Source organism: Neophocaena asiaeorientalis, unplaced genomic scaffold (assembly GCF_003031525.2).
Source record: "Neophocaena asiaeorientalis asiaeorientalis breed wild unplaced genomic scaffold, Neophocaena_asiaeorientalis_V1.1 scaffold15, whole genome shotgun sequence".
In the NCBI taxonomy this organism is placed as follows: domain Eukaryota; kingdom Metazoa; phylum Chordata; class Mammalia; order Artiodactyla; family Phocoenidae; genus Neophocaena; species Neophocaena asiaeorientalis.
Window position 1 is genome coordinate 3,479,624 of NW_020185328.1, and position 19,289 is coordinate 3,498,912.

General features: G+C 37.2%; 1 pseudogene; it reads right to left on the minus strand.

The window, feature by feature from the left end:
- Positions 1–6,107: 6,107 nt before the first annotated feature.
- Positions 6,108–15,432, minus strand: LOC112392743 (histone H2A.V-like; annotated as a pseudogene).
- Positions 15,433–19,289: the final 3,857 nt, after the last annotated feature.

Consider the following 19,289-nt stretch of genomic DNA (forward strand, 5'->3'; position numbering starts at 1 on the left):
GCCTACTTGTACCCTCAAAAGCTCTCACGGCAAATTTTTACTTCTTTTTCCACTGCCACGGCCCTATTTCTGACCTTTACAGTCTTCTCTACTGTATTCTTAGTTTCTTCATCTATACGTCTTTTGATTCTCTCTATACCTGTTGGATCAACTTTTCTAGGGGGTATCTCTCTTTTGCTCAAAAGCCTTGTGTTTTATATTTTCCTTTTGCCCCTCCAAATCTATTCCATTCCTTTCTCTGTCCTGTTCTGTGCCCTGGGAAGAAGGTCTATATGGACTGTATCAATGGTCTCCCTTGCCTTCCGGCTTCCCACTGAGTTTAGCCAACAGGGGGAGCTTGCAGGAGGCTGGGAGGAGCAAGCAGAGAGTTAGTTTGGGTACTTATTCCCCTGGTTCTCCTTGCTCAGCTGTAGGTTGCCTGTCCTCCTCCTCAAAAGGTCTTGCCTCGTGTCAAGAGATGCGCTCTTACAATTTGTTGCTTCTCTCTGCAGGTTCCAATAAAATCTCCTTCTACTTCCACTTTTAGGACTGGTGGTGGCAACCCTTCCCACTGTTGCTGGCTGGATGTGGTCCACCATCTCTTATTGGTGTCCCTTACACAGCTCACACCTTTTGTAAATCGTGTCTTTATCCACCCACTGATCCTATTTGAATGTGCTGTTTGCTTCAGATACTGACAGGTACAAACATTAAATGCCTTTCCATTACCTATTAAAATAAGTATAGCGCCTCCACTCTACGCTGAGCATAAACTTTCAGGCTGCTCTTATACTTTATTTTTACATTGACCCGTTGCTCCAGTAAAACTGGATTAGTGGTAGCTCCCTGAAAGACCTAAAAAAGTACACCGTGTTTACTTTGCTTGGGATACCCTATTTCTCTAATGTCATCTGTCAAAGACTTGTTACTTTTTTTCCACAGTTTATCTCAAACGTTACCTCTTCCTTGACACCCTGGTTCACAATTGTATATTCCCCTGTCTTCCGATGCTTATGATGCTTATGTTTTCCCTTGTCTTATAACTATTAATGTACGTGCTGTCCCTTTTACTTTATAAGCTCTCCGAGGCCAGTGGCTGACTGTTACAGACCTGCGGTATTTTCTGCATGTTCGGTGTTCAATAAAAATATAGTGGATCTGGGTAAATTGTAGTCATTTAAATTGTACTGATTTAAATTTAAAGATTCAGATTATTTTAAGGTGAGGTTAGTGGTTAAAATCAGATAGAATATTTTAAAATTCAGGTATTATATTATGGTAACAGGGGAAAACACAACTTTGTTTTACATGGAGGTAGATAATAAAGAAAAGTCAGGAGTATCTTCTTTAACTTTCATTAAAAAAAATACATTTATTGAATGTCTACTGTGTATCAGGTAGTTAATCAAGCACTACAAAATGCCTCTTTTGATGCCCAGCAACATAGCATTAAATTTTTTTTAATTCATAGAATACTAGAAAAAATTAGAATTTACAATTAGTAATTTTATAATTACATTTTTTTGGCGGGACAATTTCCATAAAGACTTGACTTAATTCTTGCAGTTACCAGAAAGTTAACAAAAATACAGTAATTTTCTCACTCTATATAGTTGGACACCAATTGCAGTATAACTGAAGATTTTCCCATGTTTCCAGAAATATATCATAATTTATAAAAGGACTGTCTAGATTTAGTTTTGCTTTTGAGTATTAGCAGAGACAAAGGAGCCAGCTGCTTGTTAAAAAACGCGACAGGGAGTATACATGAAGGCACTTTAATTTATTATCATTCTTATATTATAAATTGTGGGTTCTTTTGTTTGTCTGCTTGATAAACAAAAACTGATTCTTGGGAGAGTAAGGATCTTTTCCAGCGAATAAGAGGAGAAAAATAGTAAATTGAGACTACCTATTTAGAGAATTTCTCTTCTGTTATGCCATATCCTCCAAAAGTATTTCCTTTTCGTGTTTCCACTCTGTGATGTTGCCTTTTTTTTAGAGCAATTATGGTATTGTGCTCTTAAGAAAGAAAAGGGTAGACCAAACAGACTTGTTGCAGGATAAGCATCCTTATTTGGTCACAAAAATCTCAAAATGATGAAATGAGTATTAATTGAATATTTATAAAAGCACACAACTACATTTTTCAGGTTCTTATGCTCGGGACCTTTAATGAGTTAAATTTCAAGTGTGGGGGATACAGATGACCAGAATAGCACAAAGATTCAGGACAACATAATTGTGAAATTTGTTGAGCACTCTCATTTCAAGTTTGCAAACTTCTGAGTTCTTGGGTCCTGAATGGCTGTTTCAGGCTTGATCTGAATCCTCCCAAATGTTGTATAAATTTCACCACCACTTTTTGACTGATTGATAAAAAAATTAATGATCCACTTCAGAGAAAGTTAATTTTGTGATATTCTGTGGCTGATTATCTCTAATCTAGTAGTTTTATGGAATGATAAACTTTACTATTTTTTTCTGATTATACAAAATGCAAATAACAAAAATCATTGGATATTTCAGATGAATTCCTGTCTCTAAGATTCTTCATTTTTCTATAAGAATTTTGCAAATTCAGAACACAAGATACATTGCTGTGCACTTGAAGAAAACTAGATCCCAAAGGTGAGATTGCATTTCCACTTCCTAAAACAAAACCGATCAACAAAACAGAAAACCAGTTGGAAAAGATTCTTTAAACATTTTTCCTTTGAAAACAGTGATATAAGTTTAGTACTTGCTTTCTTTTATTCCTTTTATCTCCCTGGATGTCGCTGAGACATCTGTGCTCTGATTCACTTGAGTTTTCGGGAGTGAGGTGAATGGTTAACACTGGTAGACAAAGAAGAAATAGTTTACATTAACTTCAAACATTCAGCGCCACAAACATTATTTGGCTGTTTTAAACCTTGCAATTTTTTCTTCATTTCAGTTAAGTAACGGTACCAATGTCTGCCTGCCTCTGCTGGAATCTTTTTCGCGAGAGTTCTTCTGTGTTGGTGTTAGAAGTTTTGTGTTTGCTTAACTTGGGAAGTAATTCCCAAATAAGGTTTAATATATGATATATTTGATAAACAAAATAAAGCAGTAGAACTTTCTACCTTAATTGAATCAAAATGGTTCGGTTATATTTTAAATGCTTAGTTCTTTAACAAAATTTGAGAATTTGATTTCTCACAGTGTTTTAATATCAAATTACCATTATGAGATGTGACTTAGTTGTATAAGAAAAGGGAGCTTTAATTTTTGTTATACTGTGAGTTTTTTTTTTTTCTTTAGGACATGCAAATTAATTATTTTCCCCCACAACTTTTTTTTAAATTTTTATTTTATTTATTTTTAATATATCAGGTTCTTATTAGTTATCCATTTTATACATATTAGTGTATATATGTCTATATATGAGTATATATTTATTATGAGGAATTGGCATACATAATTATGAAGTCTGAAAAGTCCCACAACATGCTGTTTGCAAGCTGGATGGAGGAAAGCTGGTGATTAAATCCTAGTCTGAGTCTAAAGGACAGAAAACCAAGGTAGCTGATGGTGTAAGTTTCAGTCCAAGGGCAGAGGAAGACTAACGTCCTAGCTCTGATGGGCAGGAAGCAGAAAGGAGCAAATTCCTCCTTCCTTCACCTTTTTGTCCTATATTGTTCTTTTGGAAGGCTGTGAAAGATTGGATGAGTCCCATTCACGTTGGGGAGGGCAATCTATCTTACTGAGTCCACTGATTCAAAATGCTAGTCTCATCTGGAAACACGCCCACAGACTCACCCCCAAATAATGTTTAATCTGGGTGCTCCTTGGCCTAGTCAAGTTGACACATAAATTTAACCATCACACAAGGATTAGCAGATTGTTTCTGTAAAGGACCAGATAGTAAATATTTTAGACTTCGTGTGCCACACATAGTCCCCCACGCCCTTCTTCTTTTCAACTATTTAAAACTGTGAAAACAATTCTTTGCTCCCAGGCTGTACAAAAATAGACTGTAAGGCCAGATCTGGCCCATGGATCATAGTTTGTCAACCTTTCTAGCCCACAGGTAAGTGAAGAAGCTAATATAACCCCCAGTTTACAGATAACTGGAATCTCAGAAAGGTTTAATAACCTGCCTGAGGTCCAGTGTATTACGTTGGATTTTTAAAAGTTCTTGTAAGATTCTAAACACTTTAACTTTAACCTTTAACACTGTACTAGTTCCTTCTAAGACCTGATCTTTTATGTGGACAACTTTATTTTATTATCACAAATGAAGAATGATGTTAAATAACAATGTAACTTGTTGACCAATTATTGTTAGATAGAATATCTAACCATTAATTCCACCAAAACTGAAATCATTGCATTTGACCAACATTTTCCAATATGGTACTAATTAATTTAACAAATATTTATTAAACATCTACCATGTACAAAGCACTGTGCTAGGATCTGGAGATACGGTGGCAAAGATTCTTTCCTTGACCAAATTCTAAGCAGGCTCTTCTGAGCCCTTTTTCAACTAGGCCTTGACTTTGGACTTCCGTGCTGGTCTCTGTATTATCACATTTTAGCAAAAACACTGCCAAATCAGTTTAACCAGAATACACCATCTTCAACATCTGATCGTTCTCCATACCCGATTGGGTCCCTCATACTCCATCATCCTCCAGGTGATGTCTGATCCCTCTGGTCTGCCTTCAGCAAGAATCCTGTTAGATCAGTTTAGCCAGAACCCTCCTTACCCCTGATATTTCCTTTTAGTAATTTTTCATTTACTGATTCCCTTGCCCCCATTCACCCCACTCCTTTGCTATAAATTCTCATTTTTTCCTTGTCATATTCAGAGTTGTGTTCAATCTCTCTCCTCCCCTACAACACCCCATTGCTGTGGTCCCTAGCCCTATCATGATAGCTCTCCTGAATAAATTCTGCCTTACTGTTCTTTAATGAGTGTCATGAATAATTTTATCTTTAAAATGCCAGGGTATAAGACAAATTTTTCTTGTGCTCACAGAAATTGCTATCCAGAAACAAACTTCAAACAAATAATTGAAAAATGAAAGGAACGGCAAAGAAGTCAGGTTGCTGTAAAGTTACTCATACATGGCTTTTATCAATCAGTCAACACTTAGCTGGGGTGGGGAAGAGAGTTGTAGTATATGGAGTTGAGAAGGAGCTGGATCAAGGGAGATAGAGTTTGGCCATGTGATTTGCTGAAGGTTACCTTACCACTACCTATACTATCCAAAAGTTCTCAGCTGTTTTTTAAAATTAATTAATTAATTTATTTATTTTTGGCTGCGTTGGGTCTTTGTTGCTGTGCAGGGGCTTTCTCTAGTTGCGGCGAGTAGGGGCTACTCTTCGTTGAGGTATGCGAGCTTCTCATTGCGGTGGCTTCCCTTGTTGCGGAGCGTGGGCTCTAGGCGTGCAGGCTTCAGTAGTTGTGGCTCGCGGGCTCTAGAGCACAGGCTCAGTAGTTGTGGCGGACGGGCTTAGTTGCTCCGCGGCTTGTGGGATCTTCACGGACCAGGGCTCGAACCCGTGTCCCCTGCATTGGCAGGCGGATTCTTAACCACTGTACCACCAGGGAAGCCCTCAGCTGTTTTAATTAAACAAAGCTCTTTTAATAAAAGATAAAGTTGGAAAGGGTAATTTAAAAAATATGGTTTATCAATTCCATTTTTGTATAAAGCAACATGGGAGAAACCTAGCCAAGGAACACACAATTGTTGTCACATGAAAAGGTACTTTTTTAAAAAAGATTTTTTGGATGTGGACCATTTTTAAAATCTTTATTGAATTTGTTATGATATTGCTTCTGTTTTATGTCTTTTTTTTTTTTTTTTGGCCACAAGGCGTGTGGGATCTTAGCTCCCCCAACAGGGATGGAACCTGCACCCCCTGCCTTGAAGGCCAAGTCTCAACCACTGGACCACCAGGGAAGTCCCCCAAAAGCTACTTTTTTCAAACTTCGAGTCTAAGAACCTACAAATGCTTCTTTTAGCAAGTCTGAAGCAACTTTCTATGCTTTTCCACTTAACAGTTTTAAAAATTCCACATAGCCCCATTATTTTTCTTCTGCCCCAGTTACAGTACAATGACGGCGGAGGAAGAATGTCAGTTAAAATAACTATCTAAGCAGTTCTCTGCTGTCCCTTAATCAGAGAGTTGCGGATGTGAGGGATCACACCATCCCCAGCTATGGTAGCCTTGATAAGCGAGTCCAACCTCTCGTCTCCGCGGATCGCACGCTGCACGTGGCGCGGAGTGATCCGTGTAACTTCGAGATCCTCGGAAGCGTCCCTTGCTGGCGCCAGCTACTGAAGTACGGCCCGGGCACTACCACAGTGGCACCCGCTCTTCCTTGTGGCTCGTGGTGCGAGTCTTAAAATGTCTGTGGATGCAGCCCACGGGAAATTGTAGCCCAGCTCTCTGTGAGTAGACACTGTCTTAGCCTTGGCCTTCCCGCTGTCCTGCCCAGCTTCATCTCCGCCGCTCCCGACCTCGGTCCAAACGCCACCCCGCCGCACCACACCCCTCCCTGCCGCCGCTGCACAGACCGCGGCCGCCACCGGGGCCCCTGGAAAGGGTAATTTAGATATGAGAGTTGTACCCTTTAGCTCAGGGATTCTCTAATTCGGTGTGAGGTTTATTAATGCGCAGCGCGTACTAAATATGACAGTTCCAAGGCCTCCTTGTAGAGATGCTAGTAGGGTCTGGGGGAAAGCATTGCTGTTAAACACTCCAGATGATTCTGAGGTGGGCAGTCCGTGAGCCACACTTGACGAGCACTGCTTAAGACGGAAGCAAAGGTGTTAGATTGGGCTTTGTTCACTCGGCCTCCCAGGAAGGAATGCAACAGCTCTCTTCAAGACCCTATTTTTAAGGAAGTGGAACCCACCTCAGACCTTTGTTAAGGAATTTTGGTCTTATTCGTCTCCAGCTTTTATGCACCCCATCTCTCCTCCTTCCTATCCTTAGTTTCTAAGGTATGCTTGGATTTTCTTATCGTTACTTTCTTGCCTTGATCTGTGTTTTTTCTTTTCTAGTCATGATTTTTGTTGAATGCTGGCTACCCTAGAATACCACCCAAACAGCTCACTGAGAAGACAAAGCCGCATTTATTCTTACCACAGTAAGGAGAAACACTGAATTGACAGTGTCTTAGCATCTTAGAGGGAGGAGGACAAAGTTGGGATATTTATGAGAGTCTTGGAGTCCTGTTTAAGCCTGGACTTCCAGTGTAGTGGCTTGATTAGAATTGGGTAAGAATCATAGTCTAATAGTTTAAAATTTGTGGATTTTGAGGTGATGGGTCCAGAGTCTGGGGGTGTAAACTGTTATTTCTGTTTTTTATTGAAGAGTTTATGAATCTTTTGTAAAATTCTTGTAATGAACAAAAATGTTATTTTTATCTTCCTGGGCAAGAGTTTCCTGGAATAGTAAAGTTATATTGATGAGGACAGTGGAATAATAAAGTCGTGTGAACATAGACAGTAAGCTGTGTGGATGAAGATGGTTTCAGCTCTCATTATATTAAAATAAAAATAATTTGAATTATACATTCATTTCTTTATTGGTTTAATTTTATTGGCACAATTTAAAGTATACATTTTTTTCCCAGAAAAGTCTCAAGTTTGTTATATTCCCTGGGTTCTTTCATGCTTGAGAATGTTTGTTGCTATTTAAATGTGAAAAACATTTTTTTTGTTGTTGTTGTTTTTCTTTTTGTTTTTGTTTTTGCGGTATGTGGGCCTCTCACTGCTGTGGCCTCTCACGTTGCGGAGCACAGGCTCCGGACGCGCAGGCTCAGTGGCCATGGCTCACGGGCCCAGCCGCTCCGCGGCATGTGGGATCTTCCCAGACCGGGGCACGAACCCGTGTCCCCTGCATCGGCAGGCGGACTCTCAACCACTGCGCCACCAGGGAAGCCCGTGAAAAACATTTTGGTGGAATGTAATGTTCTTAGTTTTTCTCAGAAATATAAAAAAAGTTTTCTAGTATTTTCCAATGTACCTTTCCATATAGACATTAGAGAGAAATAATTTTTTAATAATAAGATTATATCTACTGCTTTTTATATTAAACATTTTAAATTTAAGTTGACATTAAATTCATATAATTTTAAAGGAAGAAAAAGAAATGGGTGAAATGGAAAGAATTGCTAAATTTAAGTGACTGTTTATCCATGAAAAGAGATATTACTTTGTAAAGTATCCTTTTAAGGTTAACAACAAAAGGTTATGAAAAAAGTGAAGTCTTTGGAGCCATGTTTTTATGATGTATTTTTTAAATGTTATCTATTATTTTGCTATAATGATAAATGAAAATAGTTTGTACTTTTATGTTTACTCCCATCCCTTCCTCCTCCTGCTAATTTTTTAGGTAAGTTGTCATTTTCATGTTTTCAAGTTTATGACATTTACGTGCTGTTCTCTAACCACAAGTCTTGCTATCACTTGTTTCACCACAGCTTCTCTATTTAAGAAAATCTTTATGTCGATTCATCTCTTGATTGGTTGGATTTCACTGTCAAGTAGATTTTTCTGTCCAAAAAAGGCTTATAGATATGTGTTCCTGAGATTTTGCATATGTGAAGATATTTATTACTTTTATGTTTGAAGTACAATTTGGCAATGTATGAACTTCTTGGGTTACCTTCGTCAAGATTCTGTAGACATTGGGTTTCTTTCCTTCAAAAACTTGCTCTATTATTTTTTAGCACTGAATATCGCGGAGCTGTCTGAGGTTAGCTTGATTTTTTTTTCCTTGTAGGTGACTTGTATTAGCCAGGGATCTCCAGAGAAACAACCAATAAGATATATATATATATATATATTTCATGCTTATGGACGCTGAGAGGTCCCAAGGTCTGCAGTTGGCAAACTGGCAACCCAAGAGAGCTGGCAGTGTAGTTTCAGTCTGAGTCCAAAGGCCTGAAAACCAGGAGAGCCAATTGGTGCAAGTTCTAGTCTGAAGGTGAAAGATTGATGTCCCAGCTCAATCAGTTAGGCAGGTAAATTTCCCTTTTACTCAGTTTTTTTGTTCTGTTCAAGTCTTCAGTTGATTAGATGAGGTCTAAGCGACATTAGAGAGGACAGTCTGCTTTACTCAGTCTACCAATTCAAATGTTAATCTCATGCAGAAATACTCTCACAGCCACACCCAGAATAATATTTGACCAAATGGCTGGGTACCTTGTAGCCCAGTCAATATGACATATAAAATTAACTATCACATATGTTTTCTTCTTGAGTGACTGAAGTATTATTTCTTTGTCCTTGAAATTCAATAACTTAACTAGGTTATATATATATTTTAATTTATATTTTATTGAAGTATAGTTGATTTACAATGTTGTGTTACTTTCTGGTGTACAACAAAGTGACATATATGTGTATATATATGTATATGTTCTTTTTCATATTCTTTTCCATTGTGGTTTGTTACAGGATATTGAATATAGTTCCCTGTGCTATACAGTAGGACCTTGTTGTTTATCCATTCTCTATATAATAGTTTGCATCTGCTAATCCCAAACTCCCAGTCTATTCCTCCCCAAACCCCCTTCCCCTTGGCAGCCACAAGTCTGTTCTTTATGTCTGTGAGTGTTTAATTAGGCTATCTTAACTATTCTATGTCCATTTTCACTTAAACAATTTCGTTACTAGTCCTCAGAAGCTGTTACTACTTCTGCTTCCCCCATCCCCACATTATGATAGTCATCAAAAAGAAAAAATATATACGAAACTCTTTTCCCACCATGAAACAGATATTAATATCTGTTGAAATGAGAGATATGCAAAATGTGATCAGCATTTCATAATTCTGTCGTTTATTTAACACATTGTGACTGCTATGCATCTGCTAGATTCTTTTCAGTTCTTTCTTAATTCAGCAGTTAAAGTCCCTGCTCTCCACGATCCAGGGTTAGTTGGTCACATTTCCACATCATGACTGTTAGGTATGTGTAGTATCCATCTGTCTTATTCATGGGTGCCATTATCTTTTCATATACGAGAGAAACTTTCATGTTATTTCCCAGCCCCCTAATGGAGGAGTCAGGATGGAGATCTGTGGACATCCTTACAGCTACCACAGGCATGTGACATAAGCTTCAGCAATTATATGTACCAGTGTGAGACTTTGATGTGGAAGTGAAAGAGGTGGAGTAGCTTCAAAACAGCAACATTTAAATATTTCTCATGTTGGAGAGGGCAGAATGGGGATGGTTTGTTTCAGCTCCATGAAGTCCCTCAGCTGCGATGCCTAGACTGGCTGGGGACTGGAAGATTGAGAAGGGCTTCTTCACTCACATCTCTGGCACTTGTGCTTCTTCATGTGGCCTGTGTTCCACATTGCATTGCATCCTTCAGGGCCACTCCACAGGTCCTCTCTCTCTAGTTACTTAACTTCTTACATACCAGCTTAGGGTCCAAAGAGCATAAAGCAGAAGCTGCCAGACTTTCTTAAAACCTAGGCTAAAGAACCCTGGATCATCATTTGCTCTATATTCTACAAGTCAAAATAGATTTTCTTAGAATGAATTTAATTTGTAAATGGTTTGGACTTCGAAAATGCAACTTAAAAGAATCATGAGGCCATGTGGTGATTCTCCTCCACTCTTTCTCAATTTTAGGCAATGAATAGAAGAGTAAGATTATAGTAGTTCTTCAGAAAGTTTGTGCTTATTTTCCATTGTTGATGTCAGACTCTTTAAAATGTTCGTAGTTTGGAAATTCTTACAGATGTAAGTTTAAATCCTTTTCTGAAACCAGAGTCATTTAAAAATCATTGTAAAAGGTACCTTAAGAAGAGGACAGTGTGGTGGTTAAGAGTGTAATTTTTGGAACTTGACTTGTTAAGTTCAGATCTAGCTCCATCTCTTACTGGCTGTGTGACCTAGAGCAAGTTACTTAGCCTCTCAGTGCCTCAAGTTCCTCAAATGCAAGATGGGGATCTTAATAGTCTTTCTCTTATAGAGTTGTTGTGAAGGTTTAATGAATTTGTACATGTAAAGCCCTTATAATATATACCCTACACTAAATGCTAAATTTTATTTATCATCATCATCATCATCATTATTGTTGTTATATCCCTAACAATCCAACAGAATGCAGCAAAAGAGAAAAAATGAAAACAAAAAAGAAAATGTTAGAAATATGACCAGGGTGATAGTACACATGAAGATTCAATAAGTGTGTATTGATTAATCTTCACTACTGAGGACATAATTAGATTGGATAAACATTACAAAATCCATTTATTAATATATGATGTATCCAAGAGCCAAATCTGAAACAAAACCACATAGAAAGATAGAAAATAAAGAGATAATTAAAATATATATCAGGAAAATTATAATTTAAAATAGTTGGCAAAACAAAATTATACAAAGTAGAAACTAAGGCAAAAAGCATAAGCAGAGATAAAGATTATTACATAATAATAAAGGAAGAATTAACTAAGAAGATATAAAAATTATGAACTTCTGTGTACCCAGCATTGTCTCAAAATATAAAACTGACACAATTATAAGGTAAATTTGATAAATTCACAAAGATACTGGGAGATTTTTAGCAAACCATTATCAGAAATTGATCAAGTAGATAAAAATGTAATGATCTTGAAAAAAAATAATAGCTTGATCTGTACCCTAAAGTAGAAAATATACATTCTTTTTAAGGGTACATAAAACAGTTATAAACAGTGGCATTAGGTACAGGTAGTAGTTCTCAAAAGAAGTCTCAGTGAAGGTCAGAGCAAGTCCTCTGAACACAGTACATTAAATTAGAAGTCAAGAATAAACAATTATTATTATTTTGAATTTTATTTAATTTTTTATACAGCAGGTTCTTATTTAGTTATCTTTTTTATACATATTAGTATATATATTAAATCCCAATCTCCCAATTCATCCCACACCACCCACACCCCCACCACTTCCCCGCCTTCGTGTTCATATGTTTGTTCTCTACATCTGTGAAGAATAGACAATTATTTAGGAAGGCTCCATAGATTTGTAAACTAAAAAAGGACTACTACATGAGACAAAGGGGAAATCACAATGAAAATTACAATACATTTTTAGAATTGAGTGTCATTAAAATTTCTGCTCATTGAAGTTGCTAAAAAAAAAAGTACATGGAGTTTCTTTTATAGCTGTTTGAAAATAGTTCAAATTATTGAAGTATCAGCACAAAAATTTGAAAAAAATTGATGAAAGGAAGCAAAAAAAGAGAAATGAATGAACTAGGAAACAGAAACATAGATCAACAGAAGCAAAAGCTGTTTATTAGGATTTAGGCAGTATTTATAACATTTGGTATACGTGAAATATTGTCTCGTGGTTGCTCTGTCATAGAGATAGGGAAAGGAGAGATGTGCATAGAGACAAGGAAGGGAGAGAGGAGGATTTCAGAATTTTGCAGTGAACTTTTGGTCTCTGTTATCATGTTATCTAATCACACAGACGTCTTCCTTCCTTTTTTTAAAAAATAAATTTATTTATTTGTGATGCTTTGGGTCTTCATTGCTACATGCAGGCTTTCTCTAGTTGTGAAGAGCGGGGACTACTCTTCACTGTGGAGTGAGGGCTTCTGATTGCGGTGGCTTCTCTTGTTGCGGAGCACAGGCTCTAGGTGCGCGGGCTTCAGTAGTTGTGGCAAGCGGGCTCAGTAGTTGTGGCTCGTGGGCTCTAGAGCTCAGGCTCAGCAGTTGTGGCGCACGGGCTTAGTTGCTCCATGGCATGTGGGATCTTCCCGGACCAGGGCTTGAACCCGTGTTACCTGCATTTGTCAGGCAGATTCTTAACCACTGTGCCACCAGGGAAGCCCCCTTTCTTTAGTTTCTAATGTTACTTTACCTTCTGAGAAATAAGAAAATACTTTCCCTTTGGAATTCACATGGTTTAGGAAGTGAATAAATTTCCTAATGCATTTTCTCAAGTGTGTTAGTCCCACTACAAATTCAAAGCAAAATATTTAAGACAATTTAAATACAAATTTAAATTTACATATTTAAGGCAAATATAGTTATACATTCCTCACAGAGAAGTGAAGTAGAAAATATATGTGGCAAAAACTAAATTCCTACTCAGTGTGAGTTGAAGCATATATGGAATGTTTCAGACATATATACAAGAATTGGTGAGATGTACTTAATAAATTAACAAAATGTTTTTCCTAAAATTTCAGGGTTCAGGTTTTGTTTTGTTGTACTTTAATTTTGTAGTCACATCTGTTCTTTTTAGAGTCAAGCCTTTTACATTATCCAGAATGATGCTACCTGTTTTATTATTAGAGAGGTTACTAATGGGAACTGTCTGTATATAGACTTATTTAATCTAGTTGATTGCTAATAAATTCTAGGGGGAAAATGGTATTTTATTGAATTAGTTACATTTATGTAACTGGAATTGCTGTCATTTCTCCTCTACGAAACCTTAATTCCCTTGTTCAAATTGCTCAAACTAGGTCACCACTGAATGCTGTAATAGGTAACCCGATGAGTTTTGCAGTCACAGAATATCCTGATGCCCTTATTTAATGCAATCATTTTGGACTTTAAACCAGATAGGCTCATTATCTTCTCTCTTCAACATGCCTCATAGTTAAGGAAAAATTAGTGTTAATTTAGAATAAGAATGTTTTATTCTTTCTCAACTCAAAACACATATGCTGCCTCTTTTATTAAAATTAGCTCTCCTGTCATGGTTTGTGGATTTCCAGTCTTATGAATTCATTACATTGCCATTTTATTTTCAGGAACAACCTGTGTATCCTTTGGCTTTGCTAGGTTGTTGTAAAAGGAAATGGAAAAGATTAGAAGTTAAGCTTAGTTTAATAGATATTTATTGAACATCTATTATATGCTCATTGTTGTGGGGAAAAAACCCCATAAGAAATGACTTGCTTATTTCACTCAAAACTAATATGAGTAATTAATTGTTCAAATGAATGGAGCAAACTTTAAGTGCTGTTTTGAACATTTCAAATTTTGTCTACCAGGGGAACTATCAACATAAAAAGATGGGACTCTGCTTCATTCACGCAACAAACACTTGGTGAGCACTTACTGTATAAGATAGAATACAATAATTGCGTACAACACAGAGGTAGTCCCGGCCTGCATGATGCTGGGAAAAATGTAGAAAATAGTTTTATAGGGAACAGAGTCTTCTACTGAAAGGCAATTTCTGGGATTTCAAAAAGTGATGACAAATGTGGTACTCTTCTCCCATGCTCAAAAGAACCCTAAGGGGAGACCTGTGATCACAGGCATGTTCTGTCTTGTTCCTATTGCTCCATGAGAGAAACATGGTCGATTGATTTCCAAGCTTCAGTGGGCATTTGACAACACATGTGTCAAATGCAGCCACTCAAATTCTCACCTTTTCCTTGAAAGAAAAACACCCCTGATTTGCTAAATCCATGCAAAAATGAGATTGTGGTTAAAACACAGTAAAACTTAAGCTGTTCTTTAGGGCACATGTTTTTCTTTTTAAGTTAAAAAAATGCTGATGTAACCAGGGAAAAAAACTAATACCCTGCGGTTAACCTAAGTGCTACAGAATGAGTATAGTATAAGTATTTCAAATCTTCAAGGAAATAATTTGAACTGGTAAAACTGGTGGAATTGCTTTGCACGTAGTGGCTTTCTTGAATACTGTATATTTAAATATACATAAAAATATATGCATATCCTCAGAGAATCTATATATCAGGTATTGAAGATTTTAATATGTGCCAGGTACTTTGCTAAGTGCTTTACATATATAGTCTAAGCATTACAGTAATCCTTACAATAGGAACTATCATTAGCGAGATTTTGCAGATGAGAAAATTGATGCTTAAAGAAGTAAATTTAAAAAAAAATTTAAATCTTATTAAATTTCACGGAACTAAGTGGCAAGTCCTGGCTTTTAAACCAGATCTGCTTAATTCCAAAGACTATCTTTTAAACCATCCTGCTATTTGGTTTAAAATTTTATTTATCCAACTTGTAGTTTTCTTTTTTTATCCCTCCAAAGATTTTTGCTCCTATTTAATATATAGCCTTGGAGACTTTTGTAGATCAAAAGTTAAGACCTAGTACCTTGTCTGCCAAACAGTTATTGACCCTTATTAGCATTTACTGGTAACAGCCACTCTATCCAGTCCTGTTTTTATTGAAGTGCATTGGTTACTATCATTATTTGAAAAGTATTTAAAATGGGTCCGAAGTCTATACAAAGAGTCTTTGCAAAATATAATTAAAGCACCTATTATACCTTTATGACTCAAGGCATATCATGCGTGATCTCTATTTTCCTTCTCCCTCAAATCTGGCCTACTGGTTTTATTTTCTCTCTGTACCAGGTCCAAAATCTGATGTTCTTGAACTGCTTTTCAGTGACCTGGCATTTTGCAAAATTTCTGGGTTTTTCTCTAGAGCAGAAGCATCCAATTCATAGGTCATAATCCAAATCTGATATGTCTATTTTGTACATTGTTCTTAAGGTTTTTTTTTGAGCCAACAGTTAAAACTCAGGAAATTTCATATAAAATATCTGGATCCTAAACATAATCTGGCAACACTGGATCTGAGCTTCTGCGTGGTAATAAATGCCTAGCTCTGGGTAGTAGGAGCCCTTTTACATAGGGTGGTTCTCTCCTATATACCACAGACACAAGCACTCACAGTTGGCTTTCCAATTCTAGTTGCCAATGCCAATAGCGTCAGCATTATCAATGTATCAATTGTGCTTGCACTGTTAGTTTTCTCACAGTAGAGAACTATTTCTCTATACCATGTCTTAAAAGTGGGAAAATGAAAAATATATCCAAAAGTTAGTGTACTTCAAGAAAAATGGAAAAAAGCATATTTCTCTCTAGATTTGAAGAATATTCAGTAATCCTTAATATGTAATCAAAATATTTTTACCCATTTTTTTTTTTACTAATTTATGTTATCTCTCAAGTGACAGGGTTTATGACTTTGAACTTAGAACAAAATACTGTTTATCTGGTAAATAGTTACAGACACTGAAGAATTAACAAAAAGGAACAAGGACTAGAGTTACCAAAATTCTCTTTGATTCAGTCTAATTCCTTTAGGATCACCGACATTTCTTTGAAGTTTAACTGTATAAGTCATAAATTTAATTGAATCACTGAGTAAATTCATTTGTGAAGAACTATGTGTAAAAGTAGGTCCTTCTATTGTTACTTTATTTGTAAAATGTTTATATATAATTAAATTCAATGAAAGAAATTTTACCTGTGTTACATAGCATTCAGTTATAAATTAGTTACCTAATCAATATCCCTCCCTCCCTTCTCCTTTACTAACAGAAGTCTTCTTCTTTTTTTTTTTTTTAATGGATTCTTTTTTCTTTTTTGGCTGTGTTGGGTCTTCGTTGCTGCACATGGGCTTTTTCTAGTGGTGGCCCCAGGGGCTACTCTTCATTGCAGTGGGCAGGCTTCTCATCGCGGTGGCTTCTCTTGTTACAGAGCACGGGCTCTAGGCACGTAGGCTTCAGTAGTTTCAGCACACAAGCTCAGTAGTTGCAGCTCGTGGGCTCTAGAGCACAGCCTCAGTAGTTGTGGCACATGGGCTTAGGTGCTCCGCGGCATGTGGGCTCTTCCGAGACCAGGGATTGAACCTGTGTCCGCTGCATTGGCAGGCGGATTCTTAACCACTGCACCCCCAGGGAAGTCCTGAAACCTTATTCTTTTGAGGCATCAGTGAAACCATGAAAAACACTCATCTTCTAGACTCCTTTGCAACTTGGAGTAGCTATATGACCCAGACAGTGAGATGTATGTGGAATTCTACTGGATGGAGCTAATGAGAAAGCCAGTTTTTTTGTTAATATTGATTACAGCCTCAGTTGGCATACTCCTTTTTTTGTGTACTTTACCCTTTTTCCTGCCTAAAATGCATATGCAGTTCCTGAAGATAGAAGTCATTTTGTGACCATAAGGACAAAAGCCAAATGCTCAAGGTGGGTAGAAGAACGTTAGATGGAACCTGAGTTATTTATGCTTTTATGGAGTTACCATACCAGACTTGGGTGATCTACTTTCATACTTCTAGTTATTGAGAAGAATATTCCTCTATTTAGTTATGCTTCTGTACTCAGGTTTAGGATGTATGCATTCAACTTATATGTATGCATTATGAGTTGAAATAAGATTTTGGATATATTGGGTTAAGAATAAATGTATCATTAAAATGAATTTCACCTGAGTATTCCGAGCTACGTCAGAAAAATGGTGGAATAGGCAGTCCATCTTATGTTTATGAGAAATCCAGAATCCAATTAAGAAGTTGCAGCACACCAGACACAGAACTGAACACAGCTGCATTGAAATGGGTAAAAAGAGGGATTTAACTTGATCTGCTTCAACTCCTCCCCCAGACTGGCACAATTCAGTGCCAAGGGAGATCAGCTGAGCCTGTGACTTCTACAGTTGTGTGTGGCGGGTCGGGGGGATGGAGCACATGCCTGGCCTCCCTGTCTTTCACTGGGCATCCCACAGGGCTGGTTTCCGTCCTGCCTCACACCAAGTGCTGAAGGAATCAGCATTGTTTGGAAGCCTTGAACAGATAAGAGCAAAGGAAAAGAGGAAGGAGGGTTCCTGAAGCCAGCACAGATCTACAAGATTGAGAAAACAGCACTGACACCTCTCGCCTAATAAGGAGGGAGAGGAGTGGAACATGTCTCCAACATCATCAGTTTTCAGTGCACTCCCTGAGAGACCAGTCCATCCCACCTCACATCGAATGCCAAAGAACCCAGTACAACTGGACACCAAAGGGAGTAAGAGACTACAGGATCCTGAGAGAGAGGTTGGGGCACGTAGGTACAGAGCTCCAGAATCTAGCCAGGTTGCAGATCTTTGCAGTCAAAGCCAATCCATAACGTCTGGAAGAAGTGGCTCTTTCTTTAAATGCATAGACCTTAACACAAAACTACAGAACATGAAGAATCAGGAAAACATGACACAACCAAAGGAATAAAATAAATTTCCAGTTACTAACCCTAAAGAAATGGAAATATATGAATTACCTGACCAGAATTCAAAAGAATCATTGTAAAGAAGCTGTCTTAGACTTTCTGGGCTGCTATAACAAAATAGCACAGACTGGGTAGCTTACAATAGAAATTTTTTTTTTACAGTTTTACATGCTGGAAGTCCAAGATCATGGTGCATGTTTGGATGAGAGCTTTCGTCTGGAGTGCAGACTTCTCACTGTGTCATGACATAATGCAAGAGGCTAGGGAGCTCTGTGGAATCTCTTTTATAAGAGGACTAATTCTATTCATGAGGGTTCCACCCTCATGGCCTGATCACCTCCCCTAATCCCCAGTTACTGATACCTTTAGAGGTTAGGATTTCAACATACATACTTTTTTGGGGGGGGGGGATGCAAATGCTCCTCATTCAAAAGGTATAGAGTGGATTAAAAAATGGATTAAAAAACCCACAATCCAATTATATGCTGTCTATAAGAGACTCACTTTAGATTTAAGGACACATATAGGCTGAAAGTAAAAAGATGGACAAAGATATACCATGCAAATGGTAACCAAAATAAAGCAGAGGTGGCTATAATTATATTAGAGAAAATAGACTTTAAGTAAAAAGCTATCACAAAAAAAGTTATTATAGACTGATAGAAGGGTCAATTCATCAGGAAGATATGACAATTATAAACTTATATGGACCCAACATCAGATCACCTAAATATACAAAACAAACATTGACAGATCTGAAGGGAGAAAAGACAGCAGCACAATGTAGGAGATGCCAATATTCTACTTTCAATAGTGGGTAAAACATCCAGACAGAAAATCAATAAGGAAACAGTAGGCTTAAACAACACTATAGAACAAGTAAACCTAACAGACATATATAGAACATTCCAACCAACAGCAGAATACACATTCTTTTCCAGCACACACAGAACTTATTCCAGGATAGATCACATGTTGGGTCACAAAACAAGTCTTAACAAATTCAAGAAGATTGAAATTTTACCAAGTATCTTTTCTGACTACAATGGAATGAAAATAAAAATCAACTAAGAATGAAAATTGGAAAATTCACAAATAGGGGGAAATTAAATAATATACTCTTGAATATCCATTAGATCAAAGAAGAAATCAAAAAGGAAATTAGATATTGGAAAATAGCTTAAGGCAAATGAAAATGAAAACAAAATATACCAAAACTTATGGGATGCAGCAAAAGCAGTACTGAGGGAGGTTTATAGTGATAAATTCTCACATTAATGTGAAGAAATATCTCAAATAAACAATACAACCT